This window comes from Somniosus microcephalus, chromosome 2 (genome assembly GCF_052327205.1).
Source record: "Somniosus microcephalus isolate GS21.2 chromosome 2, FLI_Smic_1.0, whole genome shotgun sequence".
Lineage (NCBI taxonomy): Eukaryota > Metazoa > Chordata > Chondrichthyes > Squaliformes > Somniosidae > Somniosus > Somniosus microcephalus.
In genome coordinates, this window is record NC_140988.1 from 239,031,429 (window position 1) to 239,050,813 (window position 19,385).

Below are 19,385 nucleotides of genomic sequence, written 5' to 3' on the forward strand. Positions count from 1 at the left end.
ACTATTAGATAGTCTTTACCATTCAAACGAAAGAGGTCCATACCAACCTTTTGCCATGGTGCTGTTGGTAAGTCAGCTACTATCATTGGTTCCTTTGCTTGTTTGTTTTGGTGTTTCTGACATGTCTCACATATGCCTATCATGTTCTCAATGTCCTTATTTATGCCAGGCCAATAAACAGTGTCTCTTGCTCTCCTTTTGCATTTTTCAATTCCGAAGTGTCCCTCATGAATCCTTTTGAGCATGTCTTGACGTAGAGCCTGTGGAATGACTATTCTGTTCTGTTTTAGTAATAGTCCACTTGCGACACTTAACTCTGACCTGATGTGATAGTACTTTGGACAGGAACCTTTTGGCCAACCATGATGAATGTTCTCTATTACTGTTTGTAACACTCTATCTTTTACTGTTTCTTCTGCTATTTGCTTTGATATTGTGTCTGACACGGGCAGCGCGGCAGTGACCATACTCACATGAACATCCACGTCTTCCTCATTGTGGGTGCTCGGGATAGTGCATCTGCTAACACTATAGCCTAGAAATTGGGTTGGGGCGCCAAAGTGGTGCAAAAGTCGCCTGAGCGCAGGATTTAGCGCAGCGATCGGAGTAATACCGATCGCCAGAAATTCAGTTTCAGTGCCCCTCGAGGGACACGGGGCGAGGCTCGAGGCGCTCCGCGTCCCTCTTAGGGCGCTGAAACTGATTATCGCAGCGCAACGTGCCGCAGCGCCACACGCTGTGGCACGGCACGCTGCGGTACTGCAGGCCTTCCTCCCACTGTTAAGGGGGAGGTGCCTGCAAAAGCGCGAGCCCCGATCGCGAGTGCCGGCAAATGAGCCCGGCACCAAGGAGATGTGTCGGGTTCTCGGGAAACAGCCGGCAATGCCGCGGGGGGAGGTGCGGTTAGGAGGCCGGGGGCGGAGGTGCTGGCAGGCGGCCGCTGAAAAAGCAGCCGCCCTGCACCTCCACCTTAACTTGCACCGCTGCCGGCACAGTAAGGACCCGTGAACTGGGCACGGGTAGCAAACGGCGCAACTGCGGCGTTCGCTACCAAATACCGCGAACGGGGCGCGAATGGGGTGCTGCGCACACCGATGACGTCATCGGTGGCGGCGCAGCGCAACAGGCTAATGCCACCATTAGTGCCCCTCCTGAATATCGCGGGAGGCACAGCCAGTGGCGCTACAGCCACTGCCTGCCTCTTTAGGCGCTAACAGGTAGTGCTACTCACCCAATTTCTCCCCTTATGTGTTTGCTTGGTGTGTAGATCAGTTCAAAGTCATATCTTTGCAGCTTCATCATGAGTCATTGAATCCTTGGAGACATCTCATTCAGGTTTTTTTTATGATGGCAACCAGTGGGCAGTGGTCTGTCTCAACTGTGAAGGTGGGAAGTCCATATATGTAGCCATGGAACTTTTCTAGTCCAACTACCAAGCCTAGACATTCCTTTTCAATCTGGGCGTATCGACACTCAGAGTCAGTCATAGACCTGGAGGCATAGGCAACAGGCTTCCAATCTTCACCCTCTGCTTGTAGCAAGACCGCGCCTAGGCCATCTTTTGATGCATCCGTTGACACTTTGATTCTCTTTGTTGGGTCAAAGAAGGTGAGTACAGCTGTGGTTGTCAGCACTGTTTTGAGGTTCATCCACTCTTGTTCATGTCTTTCTGTCCATGCGAACTCATTTGTTTTATGTAGCAGGTCTCGCAGACAGGCTGTCTTGGCTGACAAGTTAGGAATGAACTTTCCAATGAAGTTTATCATCCCCATGATGCGTAGCACTCCTTTTTTGCCAGTGGGTCGGGGCATTTTTAGTATGGCGTTTACTTTTTCCATATCTGGCTCTATTCCTTTACCAGATAGATTATCTCCTAGGAAAGTGACTTCCTGGACGCCAAACTGACACTTGGCTTTGTTGAGCTTCAGTCCATTCCGGTGTATACTCTGTAGCACTTTAGTCAGTCTTTCATTGTGTTCTTTCAGTGTGGAGCCCCAGATGATGATGTCATCAACATAGACCCGAACTCCTTCCAGACCTTCAATTATGTGTTCCATCGCTCTATGAAAGATTTCAGATGCAGATATTATCCCGAAAGGCATTCTGAGGAAACAATACCTGCCAAATGGTGTGTTGAAGGTACAGTATTTGGTGCTCTCTTCATCCAATTTTAGTTGCCAAAATCCTTGTGAGGCATCGAGCTTTGTGAAGTATCTGGCATCTGACATTTCACTGGTGATTTCTTCTCGCTTGGGAATCTGGTAGTGTTCACGTTTTATGTTTGCATTTAAGTCCTTTGGATCCATGCATACTCTTAGATCATTGTTCTTTTTCTTTACACACACCATGGAGTTAACCCAGTCTGTTGGCTCTTCGACTTTCCTGATGACTCCTAGTGTGGTCATTCTGTCCAGTTCTTTCTTGAGCCGGTCACGCAGGGGTGCTGGAACTCTCCATGGAGCATGTACCACTGGCTGAGCATCCTCCTTTACCAGAATCTTGTAAGTGAATGGTAGAACTCCAAATCCTTTGAACACATCCTGGAAATTACTCACTACAGAATCCACTGAGTCATCTGTTCTGCTTATGGCACAGTTTATACGGTAGACTCTCTTGACCAGTTCTAAGTCCTCACAAGCTTTGTCACCTAGCAGTGAATCAAGACCTTCAGCCACAACAGCAAACATGAGATGATGCACTTTGTCTTTGACTGTCACTTTAAGTGTGCATACACCTAAGCTATCTATTTTCTGTCCATTATAGTTCTTCAGTAGTACTGACTTTTTCTGTATTTTGGGCTTTTCTTTCATATTTTTAATGTCACTCATACTGATTAAGTTTGCTTTTGCCCCACTGTCTAGTTTCAATGTGACTAATGCTCCATTTACCTGCAGTGACATCATCCATTTGTCCTCTTTTACTGCATTAACTTTATGTTCAGCATTATCCATTCCTGAGGGCTGCACATTTTCTGTATTCTTTTCGATATTTTCACATGACACCATTCCTACAAAAAATGTCTCACTTAAATCAGTGTCCTCAATCACATTGACTTGTTGCCCTTTCTTTGTTTTTACTTTTGAAAAGCATTGTTTGGCAAAGTGATTCTTTCCATTACATTTTGTGCACATTTTCCCAAAAGCTGGGCATTGTCTTGACTGGTGCTGGTAACCACAGCATTTACAATTAAAAATTCCATCCTCCGATTGCTTTGCATTTCTGTTCTGCCCATGTTTCTTCCCCTTGTAGGACACAGCACTGACAGCAGCACTATCACTTACTACAGTCGCATTATTATTAATTTCACTGAAAGTCTTTGCGTGCTGTTGAGCTAGCTCACTGGCATGGCATATTTTCACAGCATCCTCCAATGTTATTTTGGTTTCTCTCAACAAACGTTCCCTGACCTTTTTATCATGAATACCAAACACAATCTGGTCACGAATCATGGATGATTTCAGTTCAGAGAAATTACATGTCTGTGCTTTCAGTTTCAGATCAGTCACAAAGCTATCAAAAGTCTCATTTTGCTGCTGTGTCTGTGAACGGAACACATACCTCTCATAGGTCTCGTTCTTTTTTGGAGAACAATGTGTATCAAACTTCTTTGTTACATCGTCCATCTTTTCTCTGTCCTCCTCTTGATCAAATACAAATGTATTAAATACCTCTATCGCCTGCAGGCCTGCAACCATGAGCAGTAACGCTATTTTCCTTGCGTCTGGCATCGTACCAAACCCGATGGCAGCAATGTAGAGTTCGAATTGTTGTTTGAAAGTCCGCCAATTGCAGTCGACATTCCCCATGAGTTACAAACCCTCCGGTGGCTTCAAATTCTCCATGTCGCATTTCACAATATTCAGCAGATATTATCAATCCTGGTACCATGTTATGTTCATAAATAAATAGATGTTTTCAATATGAACAGCTAGCTTGAGCTAGTCATTTATTCAGCCATGTGGACTAGTGTACAGGCATCCATCTTGACTACTGCATTGTGGGTAGCCCACTCCTAAACATACAGCTCCACCTAGTGTACCATTCTAGAATGACATGTTACTGATCATTACAGAAACCAGCTGAGGACACATCATCAAATGACGTCATTAGGCCCGCTTCCTATTAATTGTCCGGGAATCTCACAGGGCGGGCTTAACAAGCCCAATCACTGTAAAATTGCTTGGAGAGTGCGGGCTGCAGTAGGCAGTGGGCTGGGACCGTGACACCGACCCCGGCCGCCCCAGACCTGCCTCGGTCGGCGAAATCGCGGCCTTGGAGTCAGTGGCAGGAAGCAAAGGGTAATGGCCAACGGGTGTTTTTGTGACTGGAAGGCTGTTTCCAGTGGGGTTCTGCAGGGCTCAGTACTGGGTCCCTTGCTTTTTGTGGTATGTATCAATGATTTAGACTTCAATGTAGGGAATGCATGATTAAGACGTTTGCAGATAATACAAAAATTGGCCGTGTGGTTGATAGTGAGGATCAAAGCTGTAGACTGCAGGAAGATATCAATAGACTGGTCTGGTGGCCAGAAAAGTGGAAAATCGAATTCAATCCAGAGAAGTGTGAGGTAATGCATTGGGGAGGGCTAACAAGGTAAGGAAATACACAATGGCCCAGTAATTCGGGTCCCAACGCGTGAGTACGGACGGGGTACTCCCGCGTGGGCCCGTTGGAAGTGCCGGATTTCAGCATGCACAGCGCATGCACGGAAAACCGGCATTTCCTCTCCTCTGAACCAAGGGGTTAAGAGGCGGTTCGCCTGCGACGGTTCAGGCAGCGCGTACGCGTTGAACTTCGGTTTTTTTGACAGGTTTGTCCGTGCGTGAAGGCCTCCACTTTTTATGAATGAAAAAAGCAGACGTAAGGACTTAGTTTTAAAAGGTAAGTGGTCTAATAATTAAAGTTAGAAATTTTTTTCCACAGGTTTATTATTTTAAAAGAATTTACAGTGTATTTTTGTACCCTATTTCTTGGAAAAAAAATTTTGCAGAAATTTGAATAATTGTTTAATATAGTTTTTTACAGTTATTAATAGTTTATTTAATTAGTGGGATGTTTTTTTAACTTTTATTTGAAGTTTAAGTACTGTTTTGGGCGCCCGGAGTTTTCATGAGTTTGACAGGTCTTATGTCGAACTCATGAATGGACTTTTGCAATCTCCCATTGGTTGCCCAGTGCTCACGTGATCCCAGTCGGCTCATCGCACTAAGTACGCCGCTGGATCACGCATGCACAGCGCGCCGGGAGCTGAACCGGGCCACAGAACGGAAATCCACGCAGTCCCAGTCTTCAAATGTCAGCGCGATATGTAAGTGTAGGTCGGGGGCTTGCACCCGCGGGAAGCCCCCGACCCGAATTTCTGGGCCAACAAACGGTAGGATATTGAGAAGTGTAGAGGAACAGAGGGACCTTGGAATGCATGTCCACAAATCCTTGAAGGTAGCAGGGCAGGTAGAGAAGGTGGTTAAGAAGGCATACCGAATGCTTTCCTTTATTAGCCGAGACATAGAATATGAGAGCAGGGAGGTTATGCTTGAACTGTATAAAACACTAATTAGGCCACAGCTAGAGTACTGCGTACAGTTCTGGTCACCACATTACAGGAAAGATGTGATTGCACTAGAGAGGGTACAGAGGAGATTTACGAGGATGTTGCCAGGACTGGAGAATTTTAGCTATGAGGAAAGATTGGGTAGGCTGTGGTTGTTTTCCTTGGAACAGAGGAGGCTGAGGGGAGGCTTAATTGAGGTCTATAAAATTATGAGGGGCCTAGATAGAGTGGATAGGAAGGACTCGGAGTCCTTCCTATCCACTCTATCTAGTGGATAGAGTGGATAGTCCTCGGAGTCCACATCACGGAAGACCAGGGGTGGCTCTGCTGCACAGAATGGGAGGAAAAAGAGGGGTAGAGCTATAGTAACAGGGGATTCAATTGTAAGGGGAATAGATAGGCGTTTCTGCGGCCGCAAACGAGACTCCAGGATGGTGTGTTGCCTCCCTGGTGCAAGGGTTAAGGATGTCTCCGAGCAACTCCAGAACATCTTGGAAGGGGAGGGTGAAGAGCCAGTTGTCGTGGTGCATAAAGACACCAACGATATAGGTAAAAAGCGGGATGAGGTCCTAAAAGCGGAGTATAGGGAGTTAGGAGATAAATTGAAAAACAGGACCTCAAAGGTAGTAATCTCAGGATTGCTACCAGTGCCACGTGCTAGTCAGAGTAGAAATAGAAGGATACTTCAGATGAATACGTGGCTAGAGGAATGGTGCCAGGGGGAGGGATTCAAGTTCCTGGGACATTGGAACCGGTTCTGGGGGAGGTGGGACCAGTTCAAACCGGACGGTCTGCACCTGGGCAGGGCTGGAACCAATGTCCTAGGGGGAATGCTTGCTAGTGCTGTGGGGGAGGGTTTAAACTAAAATGGCAGGGGGTTGGGAACCTGAGAAGGGAGACAGAGGAAAGGGAAACAAGGATAAAATCAAAAGATAGGAAGGAGAAAAACAAAAGTGGCAGTCAGAGAAATCAACGGTTTAAATCAAACATGGCCACAGTAAATAATAATTCTAATAGGTCTAAGAGCGTTAAAAAAACAAGCCTGAAGGCTTTGTGTCTTAATGCAAGGAGCATTTGTAATAAGGTGGATGAATTGGCTGCGCAAATAGAAGTAAACAACTACGATTTGGTTGGGATTACGGAAACGTGGCTCAAGGAAGACCAGGACTGGGAACTCAACATCCAGGGGTATTCGATATTCAGGAAAGATAGGCAAAAAGGAAAGGGAGGTGGGGTAGCATTACTGGTTAAAGAAGGGATTAACACAATTGTAATGAAGGATATTAGCTCTGATGAGGTGGAATCTGTATGGGTAGAATTGAGAAATACTAAGGGGAAAAAAACGTTAGTGGGAGTGGTTTATAGACCTCCAAACAGTAAGGCGGAGGTTGGGGATGGTATTCAAAGAGAAATTAAAGAAGCGTGCAATAAGGGCACAGCAGTCATCATGGGTGACTTTAATCTATATATAGATTGGGCCAACCAAATGAGTAACAATACTGTGGAGGAGGAATTCCTGGAGTGTTTACGGGATGGTTTCCTGGACCAATATGTCGAGGAACCAACCAGAGATCAGGCCATCTTAGACTGGGTATTATGTAACGAGAAAGGATTAATTAGCAATCTTGTTGTAAGAGGCCCCTTGGGTCGGAGCGATCATAATATGATCGAATTCTTCATTAAGATGGAGAATGAAGTAGTTGACTCGGAGACTAGGGTCCTCAATTTAAATAAAGGAAACTATGATGGTCTGAGGAGCGAGTTGGGTAGCATTGATTGGGGAATGGCACTCAAAGGGTTGACGGTGGATAGGCAATGGCAAACATTCAAAGACCGAATGGATGAACTACAGAATTTGTTCATCCCAGTTTGGCATAAAAATAAAACAAAAAAGGTGACCCAACCGTGGCTAACAAGGGAAATTAGGGATAGCATAAGGTCCAAGGAGAGGGCATATAAATTGGCCAGAAAAAGCAATAACCCTGAGCATTGGGAGCAGTTTAGGATTCAACAAAGGAGGACAAAGGGATTAATTAAGAAAGGGAAAATTGAATATGAGAGTAAGCTTGCAGAGAACATAAAAACTGACTGTAAAAGCTTTTATAGATATGTGAAGAGAAAAAGAATGGTGAAGTCAAGCATAGGTCCCTTGCAGTCAGAATCGGGGGAATTTATAATGGGGAACAAAGAAATGGCAGACCAACTAAATACATATTTTGGTTCTGTCTTCACAAAGGAGGACACAAATAACCTCCCAGAGATGCCGGGGAACATAGGGTCTGATGAAAGGGTGGAACTGAAAGAAATCAGTATTTGTAGGGAAATGGTGTTAGGAAAATTGATGGGACTGAAGGCCGATAAATCCCCAGGGCCTGATAATCTACATCCCAGAGTACTTAAGGAAGTGGCCCTAGAAATAGTAGATGCATTGCTGGTCATCTTCCAGAACTCGATAGACTCTGGAACGGTACCCATGGATTGGCGGGTAGCTAATGTTACCCCACTATTCAAAAAAGGTGGTAGAGAAAAGGCGGGGAATTATAAACCGGTAAGCTTGACATCGGTAGTGGAGAAAATGCTAGAGTCCATTATAAAAGATGTAATAGCAGAGCACTTGGAAAGCAGTGACTGGATCAGACAAAGTCAACATGGATTTACAAAAGGTAAATCATGCTTGACTAATCTACTGGAATTTTTTGAGGCTGGAACTGGTAAAATAGATAAGGGAGAACCAGTGGATGTGGTGTATTTGGACTTTCAGAAGGCTTTCGATAAGGTCCCGCATAAGAGATTAGCGTGCAAAATTAAGGCACATGGGATTGGGGGCAAGGTATTGACTTGGATAGAGAACTCGTTGGCGGACAGAAAGCAAAGAGTTGGAATAAACGGGTCATTTTCCGAGTGGCAGGCAGTGACTAGTGGGGTACCGCAAGGATCGGTCCTAGGACCCCAGCTGTTCACAATATACATTAATGATCTGGACGACGGAATTGGATGTAATATCTCCAAATTTGCAGATGACACAAAGCTGGGGGGAGGGTATGCTGTGAGGAGGATGTCGTGAAACTCCAGCACGATTTGGACAGGTTGGGTGATTGGGCAGAAACATGGCAAATGCACTATAATGTGGATAAATGTGAGGTTATCCACTTTGGTGGCAAAAACAGGAAGGCAGATTATTATTTGAATGGTAATAGTTTGGGAGAAGGGGAAGTGCAAAGAGACCTGGGTGTTCTTGTACACCAGTCGCTGAAGGTAAGCATGCAGGTGCAGCAGGCGGTTAAGAAGGCAAAAGATATGTTGGCCTTCGTAGCAAGAGGGTTCGAGTACAAAAACAAGGATGTCTTGCTACATTTGTACAGGGCCTTGGTGAGACCACACCTTGAGTATTGTGTGCAGTTTTGGTCGCCTTACCTGAGGAAGGACGTCCTTGCCATGGAAGGAGTGCAGCGAAGATTCACCAGGCTGATACCTGGGATGGCAGGAATGACGTATGAGGAGAGATTGTGTCGATTGGGCTTATACTCACTGGAGTTTAGAAGATTGAGAGGGGATCTCATCGAAACCTATAAAATTCTGTCAGGCCTGGACAGACTAGATGCAGGAAGGGTGTTTCTGATGGCCGGGGAGTCCAGGACCAGGGGTCATAGTCTAAGGATAAGGGGTAAGCCATTTAGGACTGAAATGAGGAGGAATTTCTTCACCCAGAGAGTGGTGAACCTGTGGAATTCTCTGCCACAGAGGGCGGTGGAGGTCAGTTCATTAAGTATATTCAAGAAAGAGTTGGATATATTTCTTAAGGCTAAAGGGATCAAGGGATATGGGGAGAAGGCAGGGACCGGGTACTGAATTTGGATGATCAGCCATGATCTTATTGAATGGCGGAGCAGGCTCGAAGGGCCAAATGGCCTACTCCTGCTCTTATCTTCTATGTTTCTATGATTCTATATACTTGTTCCAGGTTAATAAATGCTAAAGACAAAAAGATTTTTAATTTGATTTTTTTTAAAACTCTTTTAATTTTAACTTGGCAAGTTCAGAAATCTACATGTTAAATAGTAATGTAGGAATGCTGAATGAAGGATTTTACCTTCAAAAGTTAATGGATTGCTAAAATCTGCTATATGTTTGAGTTTATACTCTGTATGTATAAGAGGTAACTATATTATTATGCTACTTTATGAATAGAATAGCAGGAACTCTGTAACATAGAACTGGAGTATTTTCAACATCTGTAGAACAGAGGATAGAGAAATGAGATTTGCACATTGGGGTCAATGTTAGCATCACTTGGAAATGTGCAGAATGTGATATATATTTGCACATATGTGCAGGAATTATTTTAACAAAACATTACTTCTGGCTGATCATTAACACGTGTTAAGATGCATTGCGTATGTGTCTATCCATGTGTGTATATATATATATATATATATATATATACACAGTTTATCTAGCATATGCTTTGTTTGTCATACACCAGATGTCACAATCCTGGGTCAGATCCTTCTGCCCTCCTTTGATTGGGGTGCCTTTCCCAGGAGGCAGGAGCATTCCACCCACCACGGAGATACACCCTTGACCCTGGCTGGCCTTTCGGAGGTGGGCTCCTCAGTCTCCACTAAGGGGTCATACTAGATTGGGGATGGAGTTGAGTTGAGCTTAAACCAGGGCAAACAGGCCACCCTTGCATTCAGCATTTAACCGGGCAAATCGCAGGCAAGGCATTGGAGGATGTCTTTTCCTGATTTGCATTTTATTGTAATTAGCTTGCCCATATATGGGTGCCACTCCCTCCATCCTGTGTAGGGAGAGGTGGGAATGCAATTTTCTGATCCTGCCCACCCAAATCCATAGATAAATTGGCAAGGGTAGATGAGAAATCTGGACCCACATGTCACACTTTGTTACAAATGCAAATCAATCTTAAAAAAAAAGAGAAAGAAGGCCAGTCACTAATGCTGCGTGAAAGAAAAACTTGCCTTATAAAGAAAAACACACTTGTCTTATAAAACAGAACTTACTACAGGTAGACTACCCTTTATCCGGACTTCCGAAAACTGAAACCCTCTAAAAACCGAAGGTTTTTTCGTTCAGCGTAAGTCGTGCGTACGACTTACGCTGAACGAAAAAACCTTCGGTTTTTAGAGGGTTCCGGTTTCGGAAGTTCGGATAAAGGGTAAGTCGTGCGCACGACCCCCCGCGGACCCCCCGCGGACCCCCGCCGACCCCGCCGCCGGCCCCGACCCCCGCCGACCCCGACCGACTTACGCTGAGCGTAAGTCGTACGCACGACCCCCCCGCGGACCCCCCCGGCCCCGACAACCGCCGACCCCCCCCGCCAACCCCCCCGCGGACCCCGCCGGCCCCGACAACCGCCGACCCCCCCCGCCAACCCCCCCGCGGACCCCGCCGGCCCCCGCCGACCCCCCCGCGGACCCCGCGAACCGCCGACCCCCCGCGGACCCCGCCGGCCCCGACAACCGCCGACCCCCCCGCGGACCCCCGCCGGCCCCGACCCCCGTGGACCCCCCCGCGGACCCCCGCCGACCCACCTTCCGAAATCCGAAATTCTCCGAAAACCGAAACTCGGCTGCTCCCGAGGTTTTCGGATAAAGGATAGTCTACCTGTATAAGCAACACCACAGAAGATCAGTTAGTTTATATATCAATATATATTGTGCAGGTTATGTAATTTCAGAGCAACTTGCTTTAATATTTGTCTACCAATTTTAAATGAACTTTTAGTGAATTAATAGCTGACCTGACATAGCACTCTCCCTCCCCCTTGCACACCTAGCTGCTGTCTGCTTGCTGCACTGGGAATCCCCACAGTGGGAATTGGGAGCTGGTGAAGTGAGTTAGCGCATGACTTAATGCAGCTCCAAATGTAGCATGTTTGTATTTCTGGTCATGGAACTACTGTAGTTAGAAGCCCAGGTACTGTGATTCAACTGTAGCTTGTATTTTGTAGAATTATTGTTTAAAAATGGCTATGAAATCGATTGTGAGTTTTAGAGTGTCTGCATTGTCAGATAATGTTGATTTATTTGCTGTGTTATTTGGCACTGTGGATTGATTTCACTATTGCCATTTAAAACACCCACACTTTCCTACAAAATATAGAATTCAATTAATTTTCATCAGATTTAATATATTTTCCCCTTCAATTTTTAGAGTTTCCCCCATGCATTTTCATATTTCCATCTCAAAGGGCAGGGAGTTGACCTGCTCCCAGGCCTCTGACAATTCCATTCTGTAAGTGGCTGTTAATAGGAGCACAAGAGTTTTGTTTTGTTTGGGTTTCTCTTCCTCCCTGTGGGGAAGTGTTTGGCCTGTATACCTTGCCTCCTCTTGACAATAGAACTGGAATCAGTAGCTAACTCTTCAGGGAATTGTAGATTCCAGCCTACAAACTATGATTTCATAGTGCAGCACATGAGAGGTCCATTCATTTCTGGACAATGTAGGAGCAACTATCAAACCGTGGATCTAAATGTTTGAACCATCTCCATTACAGCAAAAAAATCCTGGATCTCCAAACATTCTGAAGAGCCAGCTCAATGACTTCATTAAGAGTATTAGAGCATCCTCCATCCTTACAACAGTCCCTCCTAAAATTCAATCTTTAAACACATTGGGGGTTATTTTGATGAAAGGGTGAAAATAGATGTTAAATGGGTGCTGTGCTAATAAGACACGTATGTTTGAAAGTCTGGTTTTTGCCCGCAATTTTGGGGCTAATTGATGATTACCATGATTTAAATGGTTGTGGTGGTTGAAGGTCAATCATCGCAGCTCCAGGACATCGCTGCAGGAGTTCCTCAGGGCAGTGTCCTAGGCCCAACCATCTTCAGCTGCTTCATCAATGACCTTACCTCCAAAATAAGGTCAGAAACGGGGATGTTCGCTGATGACTGCACAGTGTTCGGCGCCATTCACAACTCCACAGGTAATGAAGCAGTCCATGCCCGCATGTAACAAGACCTGAACAATGTTCAGGCTTGGGCTGATAAGTGGCAGGTAACATTCGCGTCACAGAAGTGCCAGGCAATGACTATCTCCAACAAGTGAGAGTCTAACCACCTCTCCTTGACATTCAATGGCATTACCATCGCCGAATCCCCCACTATCAACATCCTGGCGGTCACCATTAACCAGAAACTTAACTGGACCAGCCACATAAATACTGTGGCAAAAAGAGCAGGTCAGAGGCTAGGTATTCTGTTGCGAGTGTCTCACCTCCTGACTCCCCAAAACCTTTCCACCATCTACAAGGCACAAGTAAGGAGTGTGATGGAATACTCTCCACTTGACTGGATGAGTGCAGCTCCAACAACATTCAAGAAGCTCGACACCATCCAGGACAAAGTAGCTTGCTTGATTGCACCTCATCCACCACCTTAAACATTCACTCCCTCCACCATCGGCGTACCGTGGCTGCAGTTTGTACCATCGACAAGATGCACTGCAGCAACTCGCCAAGGCTTCTTCGGCAGCACCTCCCAAACCCGCAACCTCTTTCACCTAGAAGGACAAGGGCAGCAGGTGCATGGGAACCCCACCACCTCCAAGTTCCCCTCCAAGTCACACACCATCCTGACTTAGAAGTATATCGCCGATCCTTCATCATTGCTGGGTCAAAATCCTGGAACTCCCTACCTAACAGCACTATGGGAATACCTTCACCACACGGACTGCAGCGGTTCATGAAGGCGGCTCACCACCACCTTCTCAAGGGCAACTAGGGATGGGCAATAAATGCTGGCATTGCCAGCGATGCCCTGATCCCATAAAATGAATTAAAAAAAAAATGTAATCTCCATGCACCCACTTCCACTGAAGATGTGGAGTGCACTGGCTGACACACAACGGGATGTTTCAGGATGGCTCAGGGACCGAAGGAGAGGCCGCACAGGTACTTGGATGGAGCACTGGAGATCTGGTGGAGGTGGTCCAGAGGAGGAGGGATGTCCTATACATGCTGGAGGGGAAGGAGCCCACCTCGCCCACCTGTCCCTCTCTCCTGCAGCTGCTAGTGCTGCTCTGCTTGGCCTCATGTCCTCCTCCCATTCCTCCTCCAGGCCAAGGGGACCCCTAGCAAGATGCCCATGACCAAGCACTCCCTTTCTCCTGGTGACTCCATTAACGTGTCCAATAAGGTGGAGTAGCACAGCACTCGCTCCCTTTAGGTAAAGTCCTCAGAGAATTTTTGGAATAAATGTTGATAGAGTGTTGGTGAAGCCTTGGCAAAGTGTCCCAGAAAGTCTCCCGCTGTGTCTCAAAAGTCCTCTTCAAACCTTCAGCAGCAGGTGAACAGTGAAACATGAGCATGGCTTTAAGTAGCGCTTGAAATTCTTAGCAATGACTTGTTCACTCCTGTTCAGCTAGTTGCTGTTAGGAGAGGTCATTAATTGAAGCGCTAGCCACCAAAATGCTATACAGCCTCTTAAATGAGCTCTAGCAGGCAGTTTAAATGTCAATCAGACGCTTAATGATCATCCGGGTGGCCGTTCCGGGCGCGCGCTTCAACTACTTTACCAAGGTGGCGTCTTGCGCTAAACGCGGGCTAAACCAGCATTGCTGCTCAAGTCCCCATCTTGGCCACCTCTGAGGCTCTTTAGTGCCTAAAGTATTTGGGGGGTGGGGGGTGGAATTAGGTGTCGCCTCTTTTGGGGCACTAACATTGCCATAGCGCCCAGAAAAAATTAGCACCCCTCCTCCTGAAATTCAGTTGTAGCATCCCAGGCAGGAGGTGGGGCGCTACTGGAAGCACTCCACCTCCTTCTTGGGGCGCTACAACTGAATATTGCGGCACTACGTGCAACAGCGCCACGCGTGTCGGATTGTAGCGCTGCCTCATTGCAGGCCTCCCTCCCCTAATTAAAGGGGAGGGGCCTATTGCTGCGTGCACCGGGGTCTTGCTGGACCACCGGGGAATGGGGTGCCGTGAAAACAGACGGCACTCAAGAGGAGTGCCGGGCTGAGCGATTGCAGCCGGCAACCCGAAGGAAAAAGGGGAAGGGGGCAGGTGCTGGCAGGTGGCCAAAAAAAAATGACCGCCCGACACCTGCCCTTTAAGTAGCACTGCCATGGCTGCAAAAACGCCCCCTGATCCTGTTGGACATATTGGCCCAGAAATTTGGGTCGGAGGCTTCCCGCGGGTGCAAGCCTAGCGCGCTGGCTGTTGTGCTGTGGACCCGCGTGGGATTCCGATCCTGGGCCTGCTCCAACTGCCGGCGCACAGTGCTTACGTATCCCAGGGGCGCAGTTAGTTCGAAGTGTCCCCTGGGATCACGTGGGCCATGGAGAGCCAATCGTAGCAGGGAATCTGTATTCATAGATTTGACAGGAAGACCTGTCAATTCTATGAAATAGAGATCAGCCCCAAAACATAACTAAAACTTCAAATAAATTTTAAAAAACATCACATTTTTAAAATAACTATAAATTACATAAAATAACCATTAAAACAATAATTTAAATTTTTGAAAAAATTAATTACTGTTTATAACGGGGTTAAAAATAAACTTATCTTTCTTTAAAGTATTTAAAAATAATAAACCTGTGGAAAAAATATTTTAATTTTACTTAATTCACCACTTACCTTGTTAAAAGCAGGCCTTGCGACTGCTTTGTAAAAGCGTAGCTGCTGGAGACTTACCCTCCCGGAGGAACCTGTAAAACAAACGGAAGTTCCAGACGTACGTGCTGCCTCTCCGGCGCATGCGTTTGACCTGTGAACCCCTTCCTTTAAGGGAACGGAAGTTCCGGTTTCCTGCGCATGCGCAGTGCATGCACAAAACCGGCACTTTCGTTGGGCCTACGCGTGAGTACCCAACGCGTACTCACCCGTGGGGACCCGAATTTCTGGCCCAATGTCTGGCGATAGGTCAGGGGGCGCAAGCGGGGTGCTAACGAGAGGTGCAGATCAACCCAATTTATCCCCTTAAGTATTAAGTAATTATGGATTGCCACATTTAACCTTTGTCCATCATTACCCTTTGTGCATCTTTGTGTACTAATTTGTGTGTTATTAACAGCATGGGTATTTTTCTTTAAATTGTCACAAATTATTTTTCCTTTCACAATCCTACCGATTACCATGAGGATATTTTGAATACTTTTTGATGAACCTTTGTCAGCACTGACATTCCACGTCTTGACATCGTGTTGATATAATTTGGTGACCCTTTGAGTAGAGTAGAGAGTAGATTAGAGAAGGGTGCTCAGTTAGATAAGACCCAAATGATACTAAAGTTAGAAATAGAACCCATGAACACAGGCTGTTTAGTCAGGCACATATTTACACCCTACCCATCTCCTAATGCATAACTCCACTGTGCAATTCCAGTCTCATGTCAATCCAGCATAGCTACACTTACATCAAACACCAGCTTTATTTATGCGTCCATAATTTGGTTTTAATATCTGCTACATACAATGCTGGCAGATTAGTAACAGAGTGAAGATAGCTATTGAATGAGACAACTGTCCTAACTTGCAATCCCAACTCTGAGCCCATGTATTGACTTTCCCTCCAAGCAGCCTCCATATGGTGTAACAGTCTCCCTCGCACCCCTCCTAGAATCATGGAATCGAATCATAGAATCATAGAATGATACAGCACAGAAGGAGTCCATTCAGCCCATCACGCCTGTGCCGGCTGTTGTTAAATTCTACATTTTCTGGCACACAAGCTCCACCAGCAGGAATCAGGATGGGCGGAAATGCAGGAGTTAGCCTTATACCAGCAGCTTCTCTTTGCCTCTTGGAGGAATTTAGGTGACTGCCCAGTGGAGAAGGTTTGGAAGTGTTCAAAGCCCCTTGCAACAGGGAGCCACTGCACTCATTTTATTATGGGGTTAAGATTGAGCATTGACTGAGGAACACAAACATGAAAAAACATTGAAGTGCAGCTCCAAGTCCCTTTCTTTAGCTCTCTTATAAGATAAAGTTTGCTTTTCATTTCTTTTTCAGCTTTACCTAGTGTGTTTTCTGAGCTAGAGACTACTCTCTATGGCTCTGCCAGAATGGCTTTTGATAGGAAATGCAGGGATTCCACCACCACTGTCCTCCTATTCTTTTAATAACGGCCTATTTAACATGTTATTGTAAAATATACTATGTAAGGAGCCATCTATCTTGTTTCAGACTCCACTTTAAAATAAAAATGCTTGATTAGTGAGAGAAACTTGCAGAGGAAGCTTGCTACATAAGGGAATGGAACACTTTTATATTTTTGGCATCAAGTGTCAGCCTCGAGCACTGCCAGGTCAGCGCAGTTTAAACTCAACCTCAGCAATACATCCTCTGCTGGCTGCAGCAGTGTGATTTGTTCTACATCCCACACCAGCCATCTTTATGGCCCCTCTGAAAATTTGGTGTCAAATTATGGCCAGTTTTGTACTGTTGACATCTACTAGGAACTGGGTTGAAATTGGTCAAACTAAATTCACAAATGACATTTACATCCAGGAGAGAGAGAAAACAGGCTTTTGTCCCATCAGTGCATGCTTGATTTGAATCCAGAACCCACAAGTGAACGGGCCATGTTTTCACTCACTACACTCAGTCTTTACTGTTGCTTTTTTAAAATCATGCTTCATGCTGCACTATGAGAACATTCCCCAAATTGGCTTATACACTGAGATAAGCTAACTCACCATTTAAAAAAAAATTCAGCGACAAGTGATTTGTGTAAACTAAACACCAAGATACTGATGTGTCAATAGACCAAATACCGTTTTTTTAAATGATCTGTATATTTAACATTTAGGGCTGTAAATTGCAGGCATTTTATTAAAATGTTCCCCTTGAAAGAGCTTCCAGATGGTTGATGGTTGGGCTCTTTCAATTGGAAAAGGTTAAGCGCACATTCTTACTGCCAGTAGTTATATGTGTAGTGTACTCGCCAGTGGTTATATGTGTAGTGTATGTAACCTGTGCCACCTTAAGAGGATACCTTAAGGTGATGGACTACTTTTTGATGGCTCCTGTACATTGTAGTACCGGTGGTGACCACACCGGTATATAAACCCTGCGGAGCAAAGTGTAGTTCAGCCCTGACCCTCAATCACTAAAGACCTGTTTACTTACTTCTGTAGTCTGTGTCCTGTTATTCAGTATAACTGCAATTGAAAACACAGACTCAACAGTGGCGACGAGTCTGATCTTACCTAGCGGCAGTTTTGCATCAAAGGAAGCTTTGTCCTCAGAAACGGGTGTTGAAAAAGGGCATCCGCCCTCAACATCCTGCATCGCACGGGAGGTCATCGGAAACCCGGGTTGGTTTGCTGGCCACGAAGTCAAGCATCAGTGAGCATCCCTTCTACGACAGCGGCGGGTAAGCCCGATCGAGCGGCACGGGGGAGAAGTCGGCCGAGTTGTCAATGGGAGAAGGGGAGGGAAAACGATGAAAAGGGCAGAGAACACGACCGCAGCCGGTGTCAGGGGCCGGACTGCAATCGGGCAGAGACGCGCAGCAGCCAGAAAAGCGTTTAGGGCCACAAGGACCGCGGGAGCGGCGGGGGGAACAAGAGCAGCAACGCAGGGGAAAATAAAGGACCGCTGGGAGGCGTGGACAGCAACAGCGCGGGAATCGCCATTTTGAGTCGGCGGGGGAAGAAGACAAGCGCGGGAAAAGCCGCCAAGCGTGGGAAAAGCCGCCATCTTGAAAAAAAAAAAATAATAATATCCAAAGGGGAAGGAGAAACTCAGCAAGGATGCCAAAAATGGGTAACATCACTGCTTTTGATAACGATGTGGAAGATTGGGCCACTTATGTGGAACGCATCGAAGTTTACTGTACAACGAATGAGGTACCGGATGATAAGAAAGCACTAACCGTATTAAACTCAATGGGTGCGAAGATGTACGGGTTATTAAGGAACCTTGTAACATCAGACAAACCGGTAGGGAAGAGTTTCGCGGATATTGTTACTATCCTGCAGGAGCATTTAAACCCCACGCCGCTGCTGATAGCGGAACGATTTAAATTCTACAAAAGAATTCAACTTAAAGAAGAAAGCAACGCTGAATTCCTAACAGAACTGCGCAAGTTATCAAAGTACTGCCAGTTTGGAGCAGGACTAGCAAACGCACTGAGAGATAAGTTTGTGTGTGGGCTCCTAAGGGAAGGAACCCAGAAGCGACTGCTAGAGGAAAAGGACCTTACGCTGGACAAAGCTTTCAGCATTGCAGCATCCCACGAGGCAGCAGCACGGGGCACTGCAGAGATATAGCAAAGGCCATTGGAATTCAGCACCAATGAAATGGCATTGGGCACAGTAAAGTGCTATCGTTGTGGAAGGACAACGCATGACCAGAACCAGTGCTGGTTCAAAGATAAAGAATGCAGGCAATGTGGCAAACTTGGTCACATAGCGAGAGTATGCCGGTCTGGAAAGAAGACCAGCAGCAAAAAGTCACCGCAGGAGAAGTACAAAAAAGTACACAAGGTGACAGAGAACAGTTCGGATGAACAGAAGACGGATTCAGACTCCAGCAGTAAGCAACTGGGTTGTCTGAAAATACATAATGTGGGTAACACAGCAGACCACCAAACTATCTGGGTCATGCTTCGGATAGCAGGAGTCCAAGTGAAGATGGAACTGGACACTGGGTCAGCATTAACGGTCATGAATAAGCAAGATTACAAAAGGTTATTCTCGCACATTCCCCTGAGGGATACGGAGATTGTATTGAAAACATACACGGGGCAAATAGTATACCCCAAAGGAAAGATAAAAGTAAACGTGGTCTACAATGGTAAAGAAAGTCAGAAAATGGACTTGTATGTATTACCTGATGGAGGTCCGCCACTACTGGGACG